Source organism: Lissotriton vulgaris, chromosome 5 (genome assembly GCF_964263255.1).
Source record: "Lissotriton vulgaris chromosome 5, aLisVul1.2, whole genome shotgun sequence".
In the NCBI taxonomy this organism is placed as follows: domain Eukaryota; kingdom Metazoa; phylum Chordata; class Amphibia; order Caudata; family Salamandridae; genus Lissotriton; species Lissotriton vulgaris.
Window position 1 is genome coordinate 1,046,707,718 of NC_141693.1, and position 18,570 is coordinate 1,046,726,287.

At 47.0% G+C, this 18,570-nt stretch overlaps 1 protein-coding gene across 3 annotated transcripts in view; it reads right to left on the reverse strand.

Moving 5' to 3' along the window:
- The window catches only part of SEMA4G (semaphorin 4G), a 698,845-nt gene that overhangs the window by 158,010 nt on the left and 522,265 nt on the right, over positions 1-18,570 (reverse strand). The gene's annotated exons all lie outside the window — the stretch shown is intronic.

Sequence of the window (18,570 nt, forward strand, 5' to 3'; positions counted from 1 at the left end):
CAGACCTCAGGGCTATTCTCCGATGAACCATCTATACACAGAGACTCAAAAGACCTTTCTGGCTTAGCGTTGAATCACCCAACACTTCTTGTAATTATGAGCACCTTACCTTGGTCCTGGGTGCGATGTCACAGTTAACACAGATTGCCGAGCCAACACCTAAAATTGTAGCCACTGAACTAGATGACATTTGTTGCAAAACACAACCCTTATGAGGCTGGTAAGATCTTCCAAAACACATGTAAATATGGCAAAAAGAAAAAGAGCAATTAAATCCTAGGCCATTCCTTTGATGATTCACAAACAGCCAGAAGATGCAGCCAATTTAGTTTTGACCCTATTGGAATATCATGTCAATGGTTTTACAACCCCTACAATACATCTACTACGAGGAGGGACCAGTACAACAGATTTACCATTACAACGAGGTAAGTAAGAATTGGGTATGCTACAATGTCTTATTTTCAATGCATTTAAGCGTGTAAGGTTGGGCGGGTGGTAGAGGTGTATAGGGGTAGTAATGGGGTTTTAAGGTTCAGGGATGGGCGGAGTGTAGGCCTAGTAAGGGAGTTTAGGTTTCAGACTTGGTGGGGGGGGTATAGGTGTAGGGTTTTTTTTTAGGTTTCAGAGATGGACGGGGTATGGGGTGGTAGTGTGTTTTTAGATTTCATAGATAAGTGGGGTAAAGGGTCATAAGGAGTTTTTAGGTTTCGGGAATGGGTGAGTTCCCAGGGTTGTAAGCTGTTTTAGGTTTTGGGGACGGGTTTTTGTAATTGAACTGAATGTGTATGCATTGTAAGTGCAGCTGTGGTACAGGGTGTATGGTAGGTTTACTGCGTGAAGTCTGGAATTATTGGAGTATTCTATTTTCATGTTCACATGTCCTAGCTGGTCTGAAACCAAATTCTCAAAACCATTTACAGTGCTCCTGAGTTGGGAAGGCAAGGCCATAAACCAGCAGACTTCTTTGACTTGTACGTAGTGGTCCCGGGTTTTTCAAGTACGTCCCTCCCCAAAGATTGCTCTTTCTAGGGCAGATCTCCCTTGCAGGTTCTTCAACACTGTCGATGCCATCTAGCGGACATGCTGAAACTCAGATGCATGCATTGTGAATTTCTCCAAGGAGAATGCAAGAGTGTCTGAAAGGGGTCTCCACTGTGTGGTACCCTCAGCCTCCAAGCTGCATCCTCTTATACTGCCTCTGGGTTTTGATCCTCCACAGGGGGCCTTCTTAATGCTCTGCACTCTAGTCCACAGATGAACGAGAATTAGTCTACAAAACCAATGTTACATTGAGGCTTAGCAGTGTGGTGTCCTTGTCACCAAATCCAGTAGAAATCTAAATGACGTTCTCTCAAAGCCAGTTGTGATCTCTTGCCTGTACACAGGTCTACTATAAAATCAAGAGAAGTTGGCCTAACGGCTAGGGCGACTGATCTTAAATCTGGGGAACCGGGTTCGAGTGTCAGCAAGGACGTTCAACATCCTGTTATTCTGGGCAAATCACTTCATCTCCCTGTGCCTACCAAAAATGAATGTGTCCATCTGTAGCGAAACTGGTGCTGGTGTAAAGCGTTCTGATACCCGAAACCGTCGGGTCAAGTTTGCGCTATATAAAACTCTGTAGAAAAAAAAATTCAACAGCCACTGTAGCAGTGACCATAGGCTTCAAGGTGCTCGATCCAAGCCCCACAGTGGCAGCAATATCACTCCCCTGCTAGGTAAAAGGCAATTTCTGACCTAGATATGGCCCTGAAGTTCTGACAAAAGAGCAGCGGGGTGTTAAACATGTCTAAAAACATTCAGTTCTTTTCTTGATGGTATCTCTTGACACCATCTTGGAATGGGGCAATCCTCAGTTGATGTTTACTATGGACCAATAAGCTAAGTCCCTGCAGGGACTGTCACGCAGCGCACCAAAAATAAAGAAGCATTTCCCACCTGCAGTATGCAACACCAGTCCTTTCTAGACTCATTTGTGTACGGAAAGACCTCCTGAAAGGCCAGCGCCTTCTTCACCTCCCTGCTTCTGGCCATCCCGTGATCCCAGGCTGCTTCTGCATAGTGCCGCCTGCCCTGTGAATTTGTAATGAATGCTGCAGGTGCATGCTCTCCGGGGTCACCAAGAGAAGGTGGGTCCAGCACACATTTTGTACCCTGAAACCCTAAGTAGCATGGCAGACCGCTCCATGGCTGAAAAAATACACATTTCCTTCAACTGCCAATGCAATATTGTTTCAAGGCAAAAGGGGGGGTCACTACATCAAAGCCCTCTTCGTGTTTCAAAATGTGCCCCTTCCCTATTTGGGTGAGAGGCCCATGTGACCTACAGTCCTTTTAGAGAAAGCAGTGTCTTACAAATGTGAAACAAGCATGTCTCCCTTGAGATAGCAGACATTTTACAGGAATACCAGTAAAACATCTACTCTACCCCGTTAACCATGAGTCCAAGGGGTTAACTTGACTCCTGGACCAGTCATCTCAAAGGGTTGAGCACTCGAGTCCTAGATATCATCAGACTGGGTTCACAAGGGCACCTTCCAGTGATACCCCCTCTGCAATAGAAAGAATCCTCAAAGATCTTTCTAGAAATACATAAACCTCTCATATTTCTCTGTGCCCAGTCTGCCTGGGAATATCTCCTTGCAAAAACGATGTTTGTCAATATATTGGAGCTTCAATATTAACTAGGATCATATTTACGGATTGTACTGTCTGATGCGATAACTGGGCATCCACACTTTCTTGGGATGTGCGTATTTATCCTCCCTGCCTGGAAACGTTTAACCTTCCAGCTCACTGCCCGTTGTGGATCGATAGTCTTCTTCCTGTAATTGTGCCATCTAGAGGCCTCGACCAGGACCGCTTGAGCCTGCTCTTGTGAACAAAATATTGAACTTGTCAGAATTTACTTGAGGGAAATATGCACCTCCCTAAGGAGTGTCCATTCATCACCCGAAAAATGGGTTTCACCTGCCAGCTGCTGTGCTCCACCCCCTCCTATGACCCCCCCCCCTCCCCCCCCCTCACCATCTGCCGAGGAGGAAGTTTCCAGCTCATTGTTTGAGGCAGCCAACATCTGATTTCCTGCCAGGGAAGAAGGCAGGGCAAAGTGGAGGAAAAAAATGGAGGATCTCTCAAAGGGGCGTGGCTGATGTTATTACAGGCGTGGCTTAATAACATCTAAGCTAAAAATCTGTGCTTAGCACAGTGTGCCACCAACTGGTATTCTGCTGCTTCTATCATTGCCTCCAGATATATAATACAACAAGTAACATTACAACTACAACAAATCAGGACTATTGGCTTTGCCAATGAGTGTTAGTTGCATGAGATAAATAGGCAACAACTTTGACTTCGTTGTATACAATATTGAAAATGATTCCATTCTGAAATGATGAGACTGTGAAAGAACTATAACGAGTCTCTTTGAAGTTCGTTCAGAAGCAGTGAAAGATGGTACTGCTGCAGAGTATAGATTTTTGTTTTCACCCTAAGGGTGAGGGCAAAAATGGAAAGCCCGAAAGGGAACTGTCTTCGCACCTGCTTTTTAGAACTCCCGGTGCTGAGCACCGGCACGACCCGGCCCACTTAAATCCATAAAAAATGCTTTTTAGAGAGGCACTCTATGCTAACCTCATTCACATCAAAGCATTCCCTGCCCTTTAGGGGAGCTTTGTGACCGTTTTCTGCACCCATGGCCCACTTGGTATTAGAGAGGGGGCCATAGACAATTTGCAGCCACTTCTGTAAATTGTCTCTTGTTGTTGCAAATCTTCCACCATGTGGACCACTTGGGGGGAGGGTACAAGGGTATCAGGGAACACACAAGCCTCCACCCTCTCTCTACTCCTTGCAGGCAAGGTGCAGTAACGCATTATACCCAACAGTAGCAGGGACCCCTGCCCATTCTTCACCGTGCTGCTGGTCCCTCAGCATTGAAAGGCAGACAGGTGGTTTGAGACTGCTTGTCTGCCTTTCAGTGATGTGCCATCCCTAATGCAGGCATGAGTATGTGCTTCCACCGGGGACAGAACATATTTTATGTTATGTGGGACACTGTTCCGGCCTGCAACCTTTTACACATTAAGGGCCAAAGGCTCTGGGTTGGTTCTCTGTTGTGTTGTCAGTCAGTCTAACAGCGCTTCCCTAAAGCTGGTGTGCCCCCGAGTGAGACGATCAAATGGGGTCCACAGTGAAATCAAACTAAGATGGGATATACTCACTGAAATCTGATATCAAAGTGGTGCACTCACTCCAGCCCCTCAATAAACACAGTTATTCAGTGAAGTCGTTTCACATTAGTGTACATGGTAAGGACCCATCGAGAAAGAGTTTTACTACATGAAGTGTTATGCATCCTAACGTCACCCTAAAAGTGCTAAAGTCATTATAATCTCACATACATCTATAAGCTCTGAACTTCTTCATCAAAGCATTACACTCATGAAAGGCCCTCATCCCAGCACAACATTCACTGAAATTCCTCATCATAATGATACTCCAGGACGATTCTCAACAAAGTCCTAGACTCACTAAAGTTCTCTTTTAAAGCGCTACACCGAGTGGAATTGTTGAAGGATATCCCAGTGTCTGTGCCTGCTGTTTATGCTATAGGGTTTTCTCATCCAAGTTTAGGTCAAATAATTTGGCTCTGAAGACAGACTTCTACCGGTCACCATGAAAGGATGTCAGCAGAGAATATCAACTGTCTTTTTATAAGGCCATTTTCTTCTCACTGTGCACCACTGAACCCATGCAGTCATACCAGAAAGCAATCCCAAGCTCAAATAAAAACTCTACGTGACTAAGGGTAATAACTACGGCTTGCAAGCTATGAGACAAGTGTGAGGGTAAAAAGACTACACATGTTTGTTGGTCTTTCCATAGTTTATTTTTGTTTCTAAAAAAAGCATCCTGGCAAAGTGTGTGTATAGGAAAGGCCCTCTCGCAGACACTGGGTTATTGTCTCACCTCATAGTATCGAAACATAATTTGCTGGATTGTTAATTTGCTCAAATTTCAATTAGCAGGATGAGGCGGAAGGACACCGCCACAATGCTTTACGCGGTCGGGTGGGGTTTTATTGTGGCCTAACAATAAACCTACCTTCTCAATAAAGAAGGAAGCACAGGCCAGGGGGTGGTAGGAGCTGCTTCAGATCCTGCCATCCAAAAGTCTGCTCACTAGGGTTGACTTTCTAGATTCCACCAGTCATACCTTGAGATTGGTGGTTCATGCATGTAGGCATGTTGGTACTAGACTTTGGCGAAAACCTAGCCAGGAAGCAAGAGTATTCTACATGGCAAAGAGATTAGGGAACCATTCGAGCTCAGGTACAAAATTGGCCCTGCTTGATTTTCCATTCCAACAACAGACATCTTCTTAGGATTATCCCTAGGTACTGAACTGTGAAGCCATCTCTAAGGAGGGAGGTAGGAGGAGAGATTACTCTGCGTACATCATTATGTGTCAAGTAACCAGCAGAAGGAGCATGTTGGCGGTTGGTGCAGGTATTGCTGGTTCTTTCGCTTAAGGAAATTGACACAGACATGCATGCATTTGTTCTCTTCTAGGCCTTGGGACTCTTTGTTTAAGTTTGTAAGAACCTTAAAGCCCTTAGGTGCCAAGATGCTCCTTGTAAAACAGGTCTCCCACATGGCCCACATTTAGCAGAGCCCTGCAGTGATTTCCAATGTACGCCATTGGCAGTTCCATTACCTGTAGTCACCTATAGCTCACCGACTCTGCCATTGAACTTTTAACAGCAGACTCCACTGCCTTCAAATCAATCTTAGTGATTGTGTTTTCTGCCTTTGAAAAGCCACTGTTTATACAAGGTATGTTTCTGGACACTAGGAGGTCTGCTCTGGGTCACAGAGACAAGGTCACAGGCTGTGCTAAGAGCTCCCCTGGGTTTTATCATTTCATGAGGATACAACATCCTTTCCTGCTGCTCGAGGATGCTGCGTAGCCTACGATTTAAACAATCATCAGAAGCAAACAGCATTCCTACACCTCCCTTTGCTGATGGCCGAGTGTTTATCGGTGAATCACCTAATTTGTACGTGACCTTAAGCAATATTTGCTGAAGCACATGGAAATTCGCCCTCTCAAAAGATATTCCAGTCAGAAGTCTCATGTTTGACAACTCCTGTTCTTCCAGCCCTTGGCACTGCACTCTCCCCGCACACTCTCCGACTAAGGGCGCAGAATTCGGTTTTGCCATCTTTCATGACGGGCACATTCTCATCTCTCTGCGCATGGCTGCATAGGCATGCGAGTCTCAGCAGTTTAGAAACCAAACTCGCAGAATTAGGGACAAGCTGGGACGGATTCTACGGGCTCCTTTTACAGCTACTCAAGAAAAACACGTTTTTCTTCCGTGTGTGTCAACTGGCGTGCCTGTGAAATACTTGTGTACACCTGCAGCAGAGCGGGAACCAGCTGAGACCATGGAAAGGCAGTCGTGACAAAAACGAGTGCGTCATCTCAGCTCTGACGCAGTAATGGAGCAGAACTTACAACTTCATTGTTAACTATTTACTACACAAGCTCCGAGCAGAGCAGAAGGATTACGTGTGTTTAAAGGAAAATTCGGACTGTTTAAGGTTCCTCCGTGTGAAAACAGAGACACAACCTACTTTATGAGACGTCTGTTCATACAAAATGTGCAAATTTGTGGGGATGTGCATGAAGTATTTAAACCATCTCACAAAGATTCAAAAGTATGATATGCAGGTCAGGCGCATATGTCTGCAGCTGGCGCATTAACTCTGAGCTATAAACTCTTTCTTTTTGAATTTTGAGAAGGTCAGTTATTTCTGCTGTTTTGAGAGTAAACGGGATGCATGCAACTTCTTCCCATATATCCGCACAACCAAACACTTCGGTTTCAATCCTCCGAAAAACAGGGTGACGCAATGTTGCCCAAACTGTCCGTGCCGTGCCATTCTCCAGTGAAGAATACTCATGTGGAAACAAAACCTCTGGCCTACCCTTTATCACCAGCATCTGGGGTCTCCAAACCGGTCCTGGAGGGCCGGATCCATGCGAGATTTTTAAAATTACTACATGTATCTCAATGGGGATATCCCAAAAATCTGGCATGGATCCGGCCCTCCAGGACCGGTTTGGAGACCCCTGATTGAAGCACTACTTTTTGTTCCTCCTGGATTTGCTTCTCCTGGTTCCCTGTATAGATTGTAAGTTTGGTGGCAAGTTAGCACTGGTAACTACTCTGAAGGTATCCAGCGATGCTCCTTCTGGCGTCTTCCGTCTATCCTGAACCAGGGCACCCTAGCTACCAAAAACACAACTCGAGAAAAGTCAGACCTGGCAGCCATTCGAGTAGTGATCTCAGAAACTGACATGTCCTCTAGCTTCCCATTGGTTAATCTGCTTCCTAACTACTTACATCGAATCCTTTAATTTCAAAAGTGTTTTTGCACAACATACAGGTTTTTAATGCAATAGTTAAGTATGTGTTTGGGGCCTCGATGATGTCACACGTTCGCGAGCATTCTGCTGTCTTTTTTCCCATTTGTAAGCTTTTATTAAAAAATAAGGTGGCAGATTTCTTTTTTACTTTCAAGATTTCTTTAGCCAATAAAGCCCTGTCAGAAAGCCCCACCGTATTAGTTAGTTCATTGTTTGCTCCTGTTTGTGGCAGCGTATCAAGGAGGTGTGTTTTGTTTTCTATGAGTCCTGGATAATATTGTTGACGCACCTGGTCACGTGCGGCTTCCCAGGTCTGCCTGCTCGGAGATTTCCCGATCTTAACTCTGTGGTTGCTGACCTGGCACGCCGTCGTATGTTGCTTGTGGTTGGGGTTCTTCAGTGTAAACAGATGATTTGCTTCAGTGTGGCTATAGTCTAGTAGGTTGTAACTTTTCTTGTGCCTGTGTGTCTGCATCTGCCATTTCCAGTCGGGTGAACGTCTGCATTTGGTCTCTACCTCTGCATCTCATCCCATGGTGATGGTATTTGGGTATCTTATTCAGCTATCAGTGGGCTGCTACTTCAAGTCTTTCAGCTTCTAAGGCTTGGAACCTAAGACTTCTTTCACTTCGCTTGCACAGCCTATTTAAATGAAACAAGACTTGGCACTGAACGTCACAACATACAATACTACTATATGAGACTATCACTACATGAAAGTCCTTATGAATACTACTTATACCAGCTATTTATAAAATGTAATGAGCCCCAACATAGACAGAACATTTACACCAACTGAAAGCCTAAACCGAATCCGAACAGTACGCCTTCCCCTAAACCTAGCCCTAAATGAACCTTAACCCCTTTTGTGCTCGTGATGGAACCGTTCCGTCACGAGCCTCGGGTGAGCTGTGCTGGTGACGGAACGGTTCCGTCACCGCCCGCTCGCCGCGCCTGCGCGGTGCGAATTCCGCGCCTGCGCTGGACGTTCTATTAGGCGGGCGGGGCCGTGACGGAACCGTTCCGTCACAAGCACAGCCCACCCGAGGCTCGTGACGGAGCGGTTCCGTCACGAGCACGGGAGCGCCGCGCTGCCCCCCCACCCCTTAGCACTGCGGCGGAATAGCCGCCGCAGTGAAGGGGTTAACATGAATCCTTATACTTAAACCAACCATAACACTTAGCCTCACACTCATCTATTCCTATGCCTCACCCTACCCTAATCCTAATTTTAGTCCTATACTTTGTCCCAATTACAATCTGACCCCTAGTGCTACCTCTAGCACTATTGCCAAATGTAATGCTTGGCAGAACCATAAATCTTACCATTATCCTCATATTATACTGCCCCCTAGACTGAGGCGTCACCTTAACTCTTAAGCTAACCCTGTGGCTAACCCGGATGCTAAACTAAAGCCTAACCCTAACATTAGTCCTTGCCCTAACACTAACAAGGTTATTCCTAAAAGGCTAGGCTTTGTTTTTACACTAATCCTAAACTTGTTCCCAAACATTATCCTAAACATAATCCTAACCACAAACCTGTGCCTGTCTTAATCACGAACCTATTCCTGGCCCTAACCCTAAACATAAACATCCACATGTCCGTGAACATCTTCCTATACCCTTCTTCTGTGCCTTGCAACAACTCTAACTCTAACACTAGCTCAGCACCCTCTGTATAATAGTTCAAGTTCAAGTTCAGGTATTTGTATAGCGCACTGCTCACCCAGAGGGTCTCAAGGCGCTTGGGAAAGGGGTTCAATATTTGTCGAATAGCCAGGTTTTAAGTTCTTTTCTGAAGGAGATGTGGTTTTGAGTAAGGCGGAGATGAGTGGGGAGTGAGTTCCAGGTTTTGGCAGCAAGGAAGGAGAAGGATCTGCCACCCATGGTGGATTTTCGGATGCGCGGGACAGTGGCACGGGCTTGACTGGACGATCTTAGTTGGCGGGTGGGCTTGTAGAAGGATAGTCGAGTGTTGAGGCATTCGGGTCCTAGATTGTAGAGGGCCTTGTGTGCGTGGGTGAGAAGGCGGAATGTAATTCTTTTGTTGACGGGAAGCCAGTGGAGGTCTTTTAGGTGTCCAGTGATGTGATCTTGGCGAGGGATGTCTAATATGAGTCTTGCTGATGCATTTTGGATGCGTTGGAGTTTTTTCTGTAGTTTTGCTCAGATTCCGGCGTATAGTGTGTTACCGTAATCCAGTCGACTCGTGACCAGTGCGTGAGTGACAGTCTTTCTTGTCTCGAGGGGGATCCAACGGAAGATCTTTTTGAGAATGCGAAGTCCGTTGAAGCAGGAAGAGGAGACTGCGTTGACTTGTCTGGACATCGAGAGAGAGGAGTCTAGGATGAAGCCACGGTTGCGTGCGTGGTCTGTGGGTGTGGGTGCTGTGCCCAGAGCGGAGGGCCACCAAGAGTTGTCCCAGGCGGAGGGGGAGGATCCTAGAATGAGCAACTCCGTTTTGTCTGAGTTGAGTTTTAGGCGGTTGTGTTTCATCCAATCGGCTACTTCTTTCATGCCTTCGTGAAGATTTGTTTTGGCGGTGTTAGGGTCTTTGGTGAGGGAAAGAATAAGCTGGGTGTCGTCGGCGTATGAGATGATGTTGAGGTTGTGTTGACGCGCGATGGAGGCGAGTGGGCTCATGTAAACGTTGAAGAGGGTAGGACTGAGTGAAGATCCTTGTGGTACGCCACAGATGACTTCAGTGGCTTCAGAGTTGTACGGGGGGAGTCGGACTCTTTGAGTTCTCCCAGCGAGGAATGAGGTGATCCAGTCCAAGGCTTTTCCTTGAATGCCGATGTTGCTGAGGCGTTGTATAAGGGTGCTGTGGCAGACTGTGTCGAAAGCGGCGGAGAGGTCGAGTAGAATAAGGGCCACTGTTTCACAGTTGTCGAGTAGTGTTCGGATGTCGTCAGTTGCTACAATGAGGGTGGTTTCGGTGCTGTGTTTGGCTCGAAACCCGGATTGAGATGGATCGAGGGATTTGTTGGATTCAAGGAAGGCGGCGAGTTGTTTGTTGACGGCTTTCTCGATGACTTTGGCCGGGAATGGGAGGAGGGATATGGGTCGGTAGTTTTTAAGTTCAGAAGGGTCTGCTGTGGGTTTCTTCAGCAGGGCGCTGAGTTCAGCGTGTTTCCAGCTTTCTGGAAAGGTGGCAGAGTTGAACGAGCAGTTGATGACATCACGGAGATGGGGTGCGATGATGGAGTCTGCTTTGTTGAAGATGTGGTGGGGGCAGGGGTCAGTTGGTGAGCCAGAGTGGATGGAGTTCATTAGGCGGATGGTGTCTTCATTGGTGAATGGGTTCCAGGTGGTAAGGTTGTTAGTTGGCGGAGTACGATCTAGGAGGGGTGAGCGCTGGGAGTATTATGGAAGCTGTTGTGGATGTCGGCAATTTTGTTGTAGAAGAAGGAGGATAATGCATCGCAGAGGTCTTGGGAGGGAGTGATGTCGTTGGATGCAGCGGTGGGGTTGGTGAATTCTTTGACGATGTTGAAAAGTTCCTTGCTGTTGTGAGTGTTGTTGTCAAGACGATCCTTGAATGCTGATTTCTTGGCGGATCGAATCAGTTGGCGGTGTTTGCGGGTGGCTGCTTTGAGGGTGGACATGTTGACAGTGGTTGGGTTTTTTCGCCATGTTTTCTCCAGGGTGCGGCAAAGCTTCTTGGATTTTTTAAGGTCATCATTGAACCAGGGAGCCTTTTTGCTGGTTGATTTGATCTGGTGTTTTTTCAGGGGTACTAATTCGTCAGCACTGTGGTTGATCCATTGCTTGAGATTGGTGGCCGCTTGGTTTGGGTCCAATGCGAGGGTGGGAGGGTTTTGGTTGAGTGATGTGAGGAGTTGGTCGGAGGTGATTTTGTTCCAGTTTCTCCGAGGAATAGGTTGTCGGCGGTTGTGGGTCAGGGTGGTTTTATAGCTGAAGTGAACACAGCTGTGGTCCGTCCAATGGAGAGCTGTGGTGCGATCGAAGGAGATGTGCTTGCTGGAAGTGAAGATAGGGTCGAGCGTGTGTCCGGCTACATGAGTGGGGGTGTCAACAAGTTGTTTGAGTCCGAGATTGGCCAAGTTGTCCAGAAGGGAGGTGGTGTTACTGTCGTGTTTGTTTTCAAGGTGGAAGTTGAAGTCTCCTAAAAGAATGTTGTTCTCGGAAGCGAGGGCATGTGGGCTGACGAAGTCGGTGATGTCATCGCTAAATTGACTGCAGGTACCTGGAGGTCTGTAGATGAGGGTGCCTCTAAGTGTGGTCCTAGGGTCAGTGTGGATCTGAAAGTGGAGATGTTCGGCGGTTGTAAGATTATCATCGGAGCTGGTCGTGATTTTGATGGTGTTCTTATGGATGATGGTGATGCCTCCTCCTGTATGCTTGGTGCGGTCTTTACGGGTGATCTTGTAGGCGTCCGGTATGGCTATGGCGATGTTGGGTGCTGATGATGTGTTCATCCATGTTTCTGTAAGGACGGCGATGTCCGGTGACGCAGAGTCGAGTAGGTCCCAGAGTTCAGTGGCGTGTCTGTGGACCGAGCGGGTGTTGAGTAGGATGGACCGTAGTGTTGATATTATGCTGTGTAGATGTAACAGGATTCTAAGCAGTGGTGGCTAGTGGTGTAACGGTGTATGTGTTCATTAAGTTAGTAAATACAATGTAAGGGGGCAAGCCACCTGTAAGGCGGGCAGCCGCTCCTGGCGCTGACATGGGGGGGTTATTAGAAATAACAAAGGTTTAAAAAGCACCTGCAGCACCGTTTCTTTTAGGTGTCCAGCAGCTGTCAGGCAACAATAAAAATGTCGAGATAACTCTGCTGATAATGTTCCTGCTGGAGAGAGAGGGGAGTTTTGTCTAGTCGCTGTTTCCAATCATGATCAAGTAGCACAGAGGTTTAATGTGCCTGCTGCAAAGAATGAGTACCATGCAGATCACAGAACTATGTTTTTTATGTAGCCAGTGGGCTACTGCTCCTGTCACAGAGATATTTCATTACTTTCAGTTCAAACGTACAACCCTAATATAGCACATTGAGCTATGAACTGCCATAAAAAAGCTGCATGCAAAATGCATGGTATAGGTTAGAATGTTATTTTTCCCCCAAGTCTTTCATTATCCTAATGTTTCCAAAAAAAGGTTAATTTAGGTAGAAATACTTTCTTATTGATAAAGCCAACTAGAGTGGCACGTTTTAAATCCTGAGTTTGCGCTTTCCCAGACCAATCACTGTTAAAAAAACTGCCTACTAGTACCCGTGACATTGGACTTCTACACCTTGTAATCCTCATTGTCGTATGTAACATTTCCTATAGACTGATTTACACACATATAATTGGCTCTGTATAATCTGTGTATTATGTAAAGTGCACTTTCATCCTACACTGAGAGTGCTCCAAAACAAATGAATGCATGTGAGAGAGGGGCTATGGAGAGATAAGAGGCACTGATGGAGCATGGTAGTGAGGGAATTCATAGAGAAGGAGGTTTTTGGGGGGTGCAGACAAAGATTATTGCCTTGGGTCGCACCAGCTTGGTGTTGGAATTTAAGACAGGGGCACAGTTCTCTGCGATGTGATTATTTCCCACAGTGGAGTGTTAGTTTGCTTCAGGGCCTGATTTTCTAGTGTTGAAGCTCTCCACCATGAAGTGAGTGGAATGAACTAGTGGAAAGTATGATTTGATCAAGTAATGTCTGATGGTTCTTGCTATAACAACCTCTGGATCACAATCCAAGGATCTCTCGTTTTAAACATGCCTGTAAGGTTGAGTGAGCTTGCTAAGTTATCAGGAGCCTCTGAGTCCGGTGTCTTTATGATTGGCATACAGCATCCAGAGGGCTGTGCTCTATTCTATTGGGAGTGAGTGGAATGGAAGAGCTGCCGGGTGAGAGGGATGATCTCTTCATATTAGACCAGGGAGCAGTCTGGATGCTCCGTTTTGGGGAGATGTCTTTTTGAGGACTGTATACCTTCTTTTGCTGTTATATTAGTGGAACGAAGCTCAACATAAAACTTACGGTAAAATAAGTGCCATAGAGGTTCACAAATACTTTAAATATCTCTTGTATGGGAGACTGTGGGGACCTTGGGAGATATTTCTTAATCTCCCAAATGGCTACGATGGGTCTAATGAAGCACTCTCAGAAAGAATGTTGGCAGAATGCGGAATTGTGAAAAAGGCACAACATGAGGAAGACGTTGCCAAATATAGGGAAAGTTGGCCTTTATGCTATATTTCGTACTAACATTTCCGGGAGAGTGTAATTGATGTGGCAGTGCACTTTAGACAGCCGGAAATGTTCAGCAAATAATTTTGTGGAATGCAGCCAGTTTAATGTTTTGCTAATAGCTTGCAGTTCCGGGAATGCCACATTAGCACATCCCATCAGACTAAGGCATAGAAACTCCTTACGAAAATAGGGCAGATGTTCCACAGCAGAAACATCTCAGGGTAAGTGGTCATATTAATTAGTGGAAAGGGCAGGAAAGTGCAGTTTTTGCATTCTCCAGCCCTTTCCCTTAGGTCAGCACTCTAGCAGCTGTAAGCAGGGTCACCGCAATTATGCAACAATGGAGGTTTAAACTATAAGGCAAGATTAAATACATTATGTGTCAAGAAAAGAAACATTATGTGCCCTAATGTACCACATCCTGTGGCCCTCTATCATTTTAACACACACTAGTGCAAACGTTTCACCTCATTAAGGCCTGCTTTACAGTTAAATACTGCACTCAGCAGCTGTGATCAGTTAACCTTGGCAAAGGGTCTCTTCACTGCATGGCATCTTGCGTGGTGTTTTGTTTTATATTTACAAACTTTGACCTGTTTGAGTTAGAAGCTATTTTGTTCCTTGGAATCTGCAAATTATTCAGCAGAAGTTGGATCATCTGGCAACTTCAGCAAATTCATAATTGGGACTAAAAAGCACCACCAATGGAATCACATATTTTGAGTGGCCCTGGATATAGTACAGTTTCAAAGGTAGCCAAAATCTGCATACTAACTTCGTGCAAGTGGCTACAAACCCCTTAGGTGCCGGCACCAATGAACAAGAGATACTTAGTTCAAGTTAATTTTGTTATCCATTAAAAAAAGACTCAGCAGCCCACGCGTAAGCCGGACCACATTTCTAATATGAGAACAGCCAGGAGAGTACTATGCTCCTTAACCCCTCCCCTGCTGGTGACGGAACCGCTCCGTCACCAGCTACAGACGCGCTGTGCTGATGACGGAGCGGTTCCGTCACGGCACGCTCGGCGCGGTGAAGATTCCGCGCCTGCGCTGGACGTTCTGTTGAGCGGGCGGGGCCATGACGGAACCGCTCCGTCATCAGCACAGCGCACCCGAGGCTCGTGACGGAGCGGTTCTGTCACAAGCATGGGAGCTTCCCCACCCCCTTAGCGCTGCGGCCGAATTGCCGCCGCAGCAAGGGGGTTAAGGGAGTGGAAGCTACAGTTAAGTTGTTTGTATGTGGACTGATGATCTGTAGCCTTGCAGCTCCCAGACATAGATGGCATGCTGGCAGGATTTGTCAACCAACCAGGACTGCATACACATGCATGACATCCATATTGGCCCCATTTTGTGTACAATAACCAATCCACAAGGGAATGCTCTCTCCTGTTTCCACTGGACATAGGGTAGACGGCCCTGCCAACACACACATTCTCCCTTCAGGCGCAATAAGATAGGGAGTGATCTGATTTGTTACAGATTGGTAATCTTGAAGAGTTAAAGTTCAGATTATTTGGCCTACCCTCTCTGTTCTGTATTTTTAGGTCTCGAGCCTAGCGTTGCAGTGTGCAGCACTGCTCATGTAGCGCGAGACCTCTTGAATGGGCTTCAGAAAGCTAACCACACGCTTCTGCGTGTGGTTTTGCTGTCGCAGGCTGGCATTGGCTGTAGCGTGCTTTTCAAAAAAAAATACGCCACTTAATTGGGCAAGGGCGGGCGCATATCCTGCCTTTGCTTCGCCCATTCCCGTCCGTGTCTAGGACGCGCATCAGCTCACAGCACAGACCGGCTCCCTCGCCCCCCCCTGCTCCTCTGTGGTGCGCGCGCACCACTGATTTCAATTCCGGCGTGGGATCCTTTGTGGACGCGCGAGCACCACTGGTTTATTTATATTGGCGGTTTAATGTTTTTGATGATTATATCCATGGAATTCTCCTTGTTTATTAGAATGTAAGGTCGTATTCAATTTAATGAAAAAAATGAAAAGGATTAAAATCCGAAAGTATCCTGTTGAACTGGGAAATTCTAAGAGAGAGCACTCCAAACTGTTGTGTTTACTTATGTTTAAACAGTGTTGGCACTTGGTAAACTTGCTACACAACTTCTGCAGCAGACGTCCTGCTCGCGGAGCTGTCACCTCACCCCTCTCTCCACTCCCCATAATTGAAGGGCAGATATAATAAACGAAGGGGGTGGCTATACCCGGCCACCATATGTAGGCCATGCAGCTGCGCTCAACAAGTGGCAGGGCAGTCATATGTGCCCACACCTGAGACGTGACCCACTGAGCCTGGCTGTGGTTGTCCATGGTTCGCCAGGCCCTTTGTGCGCCCCAGCTCGCCTGCAGACAGGGCCTCCCAGGGCAGCAGGCGTGGAACGGGAGGCGAAGGGCAGAGAGAGAGGGTGGGAAAAGGCCAGAGCCATGGATACTATCAGCCAGAGCCTCACAGGCCAGCGATGCCCCTCGCCATTCACACATTATTTCTGGCTAGTGAACTTGAAGCGAATTGAGGGCTGCTTGACCGTAATGGGACACCCCCCTTTCTTTATGCGCCAAGAAAGACAAGTAAATGAGTAATGTATTGGTGCGGCCTGCCGCCTGCACCTTACACACACTTAGGGCCGCAGGCTGTGAAAAAGAAGGGCAGTGGGGATCCCAGCTGAAGCCCCCCGCTGAAGGGACAGAGACAAAGACAGGCTCTCGATGGGCTCTTAATTTATTGTGTAATATTGAGGAGGAGTCCGAGGCAGCTGCATGCGTCCGCTCACTGCACGTGCACCTTGCGGTACTGGAGCACGAAGGTGTTGGAGCGGGGTGGTAGGGGGTGTGACAACAAGGGTGGTAGGCCGGCAGCAGCAGGGGCCGCACTGTTCACCAACAATACTTATGTCTCATTGTGGTCTCTTCGCTTCGCATTTTCCGCTGTTCCCATGCACGTGGAAAAGGAAAAACAAACTGTTTTCAACTTAACCCTTCGGTGCTGTTAAACTTTCATTGTGCACAAGTGTATCCCCTGACATATTTGGGGGCTGGTCTGCTTTGGCACTGCTGCTCTTAGCTCCCATCTCTTTCTCTCTGCCATGTGCAGCTTTGTTTCGAGTGCTATCCCCCATCTTTTGTTTCAAACTTGTATTCATCTTCTCCTCCTTCCTTGTATATCTTTCCTTGCTTCTAGTCTGCCTCCATTAACTTTTGACTCTTTATGTTCCTTTTGCACATTCTCCTATATTAATCTATTATTCATTACTATCCCTTCGTCTCACTTTTTGGTGCACTCACCAGTTTTACCTCGTAGATCATCTGTTGCATTCTCCATTTTTTGCTGTCCTCACTTCGTATCTTCCTCTGTTAATAGTTGGCAATTAAAGTGCAAAAACGTACCTATCTGTTAAATTAACTTTTTAAATAGCAACGGTACCAGATCCCGTCAGTGCTGTCGGTGGAGCCAAAAAATATATCCGGAAAAATATTGCGTGATTAGTCCTTGTGTACGATGTCATTCCACTAACCTTCTTATCATGTCTTGTGCATGCATGTCATTGCAATGAGGAGGTAAGGCCTCGCGCACATGTCCTTGCAGTCAAGTTATGATCAGGCCTCGTGCACGCGTCACATGCAGGCCCGGACTGGCCATTGCGGGCACCGGGCAATCCCCCGGTGGGCCGCAAGGGTGGAGGCCGATTTTGGGCCCCTGGGGGCCGTTTTTGTTACAGGGCCGTTTGGCCCTGTTACAAAACCAGCCCTGGCAACGAGTACGGTGGCACCCCAATCCCCCCCCCTTCGGACCCCCCAAGGGGTGGGGGGCCGGCCAAGCTCTTTGCCAGGGCCTGTTATGGTTCCCAGTCCGGCCCTGGTCACATGACAGTAGCCTTGCGATCAGCATGAGGTACAAATGTATGTGCAGCAACTTGATCAGGCCTTGCACACTTACTCATCCCTTTCCTGTACCATTGGGTCAAGATAACAAGTTGTGATCTAAACTCAATCAGTGTCGAGTCTGCAGTAACATAATCAGTAAGGTAATCAGAAATCAGTACTTCTGAGTCGATGCATAGATACTTCTTGGTGTGGTAATTGTTTCAGAACAGGGATACAATGTTGTTTTTTTTTTAATGAACGTCTGCTTCCATTGTTATCTCTGTGATTTGTTACTTGGAGCTAATATTGCAGTACCGCTGCAAAACTGGCCACCAGTAACAAAACCGATCCCACTGCTGCAAAACCGGCCCAAACCTTCCAGCCTCCCAAGGAAATGCCCTATGGCCAGTCCAGCCCTGCTTGCATGCTCTCATTTTTGACTACTCTGTGCCTGTTCTCATAAATCTGAGGGAGTCGAAGATAGAGGCAATGACTGTCGACCTCAAAACCGGCCTGTAATGTCCCCAGCCCCCTGGGGGCTGCACAAGAGAGTAAATAGCCAAGCCGGCCCTGCTTCTGTGTTTTTTTTAATTATTTGGTTGCGGGCTGCTCTTCATAAATAGGCAACTCTGAAGCAAATTTGCTTCCATGTTCCCTTCCGGTTCTGTTCGCCTGAATCGCATTCAGTGAATAGCCGTACTGTCTTGTTAGCTCCCCACTGGTAGCTTCCACTGTCCGCATCACTATTTACTGCTCCCTGTCGAGGTTGTGGCGACGAATGTGTCTTCCATGCTGTAGGAAATGTACCGTCTTAATACTGACTAAATGAAACGTGCCTCCCACCGAGAACTACAAATAACACAAACTCATCTATAATACACAGCAGACCAGCATGTTGTGGGGAGAGTAAACTAAATAGAATCATACTCCTTCTTGGACATGGCCTGCAGTAAACCCTCCTTTGTGTTGCAAGTTGTAGCATAACAATTATTAACCCCTTCCATGCGGCCGCGATTCTGCGCCTGTGCGGCAATATTGCGAGTGGGCGG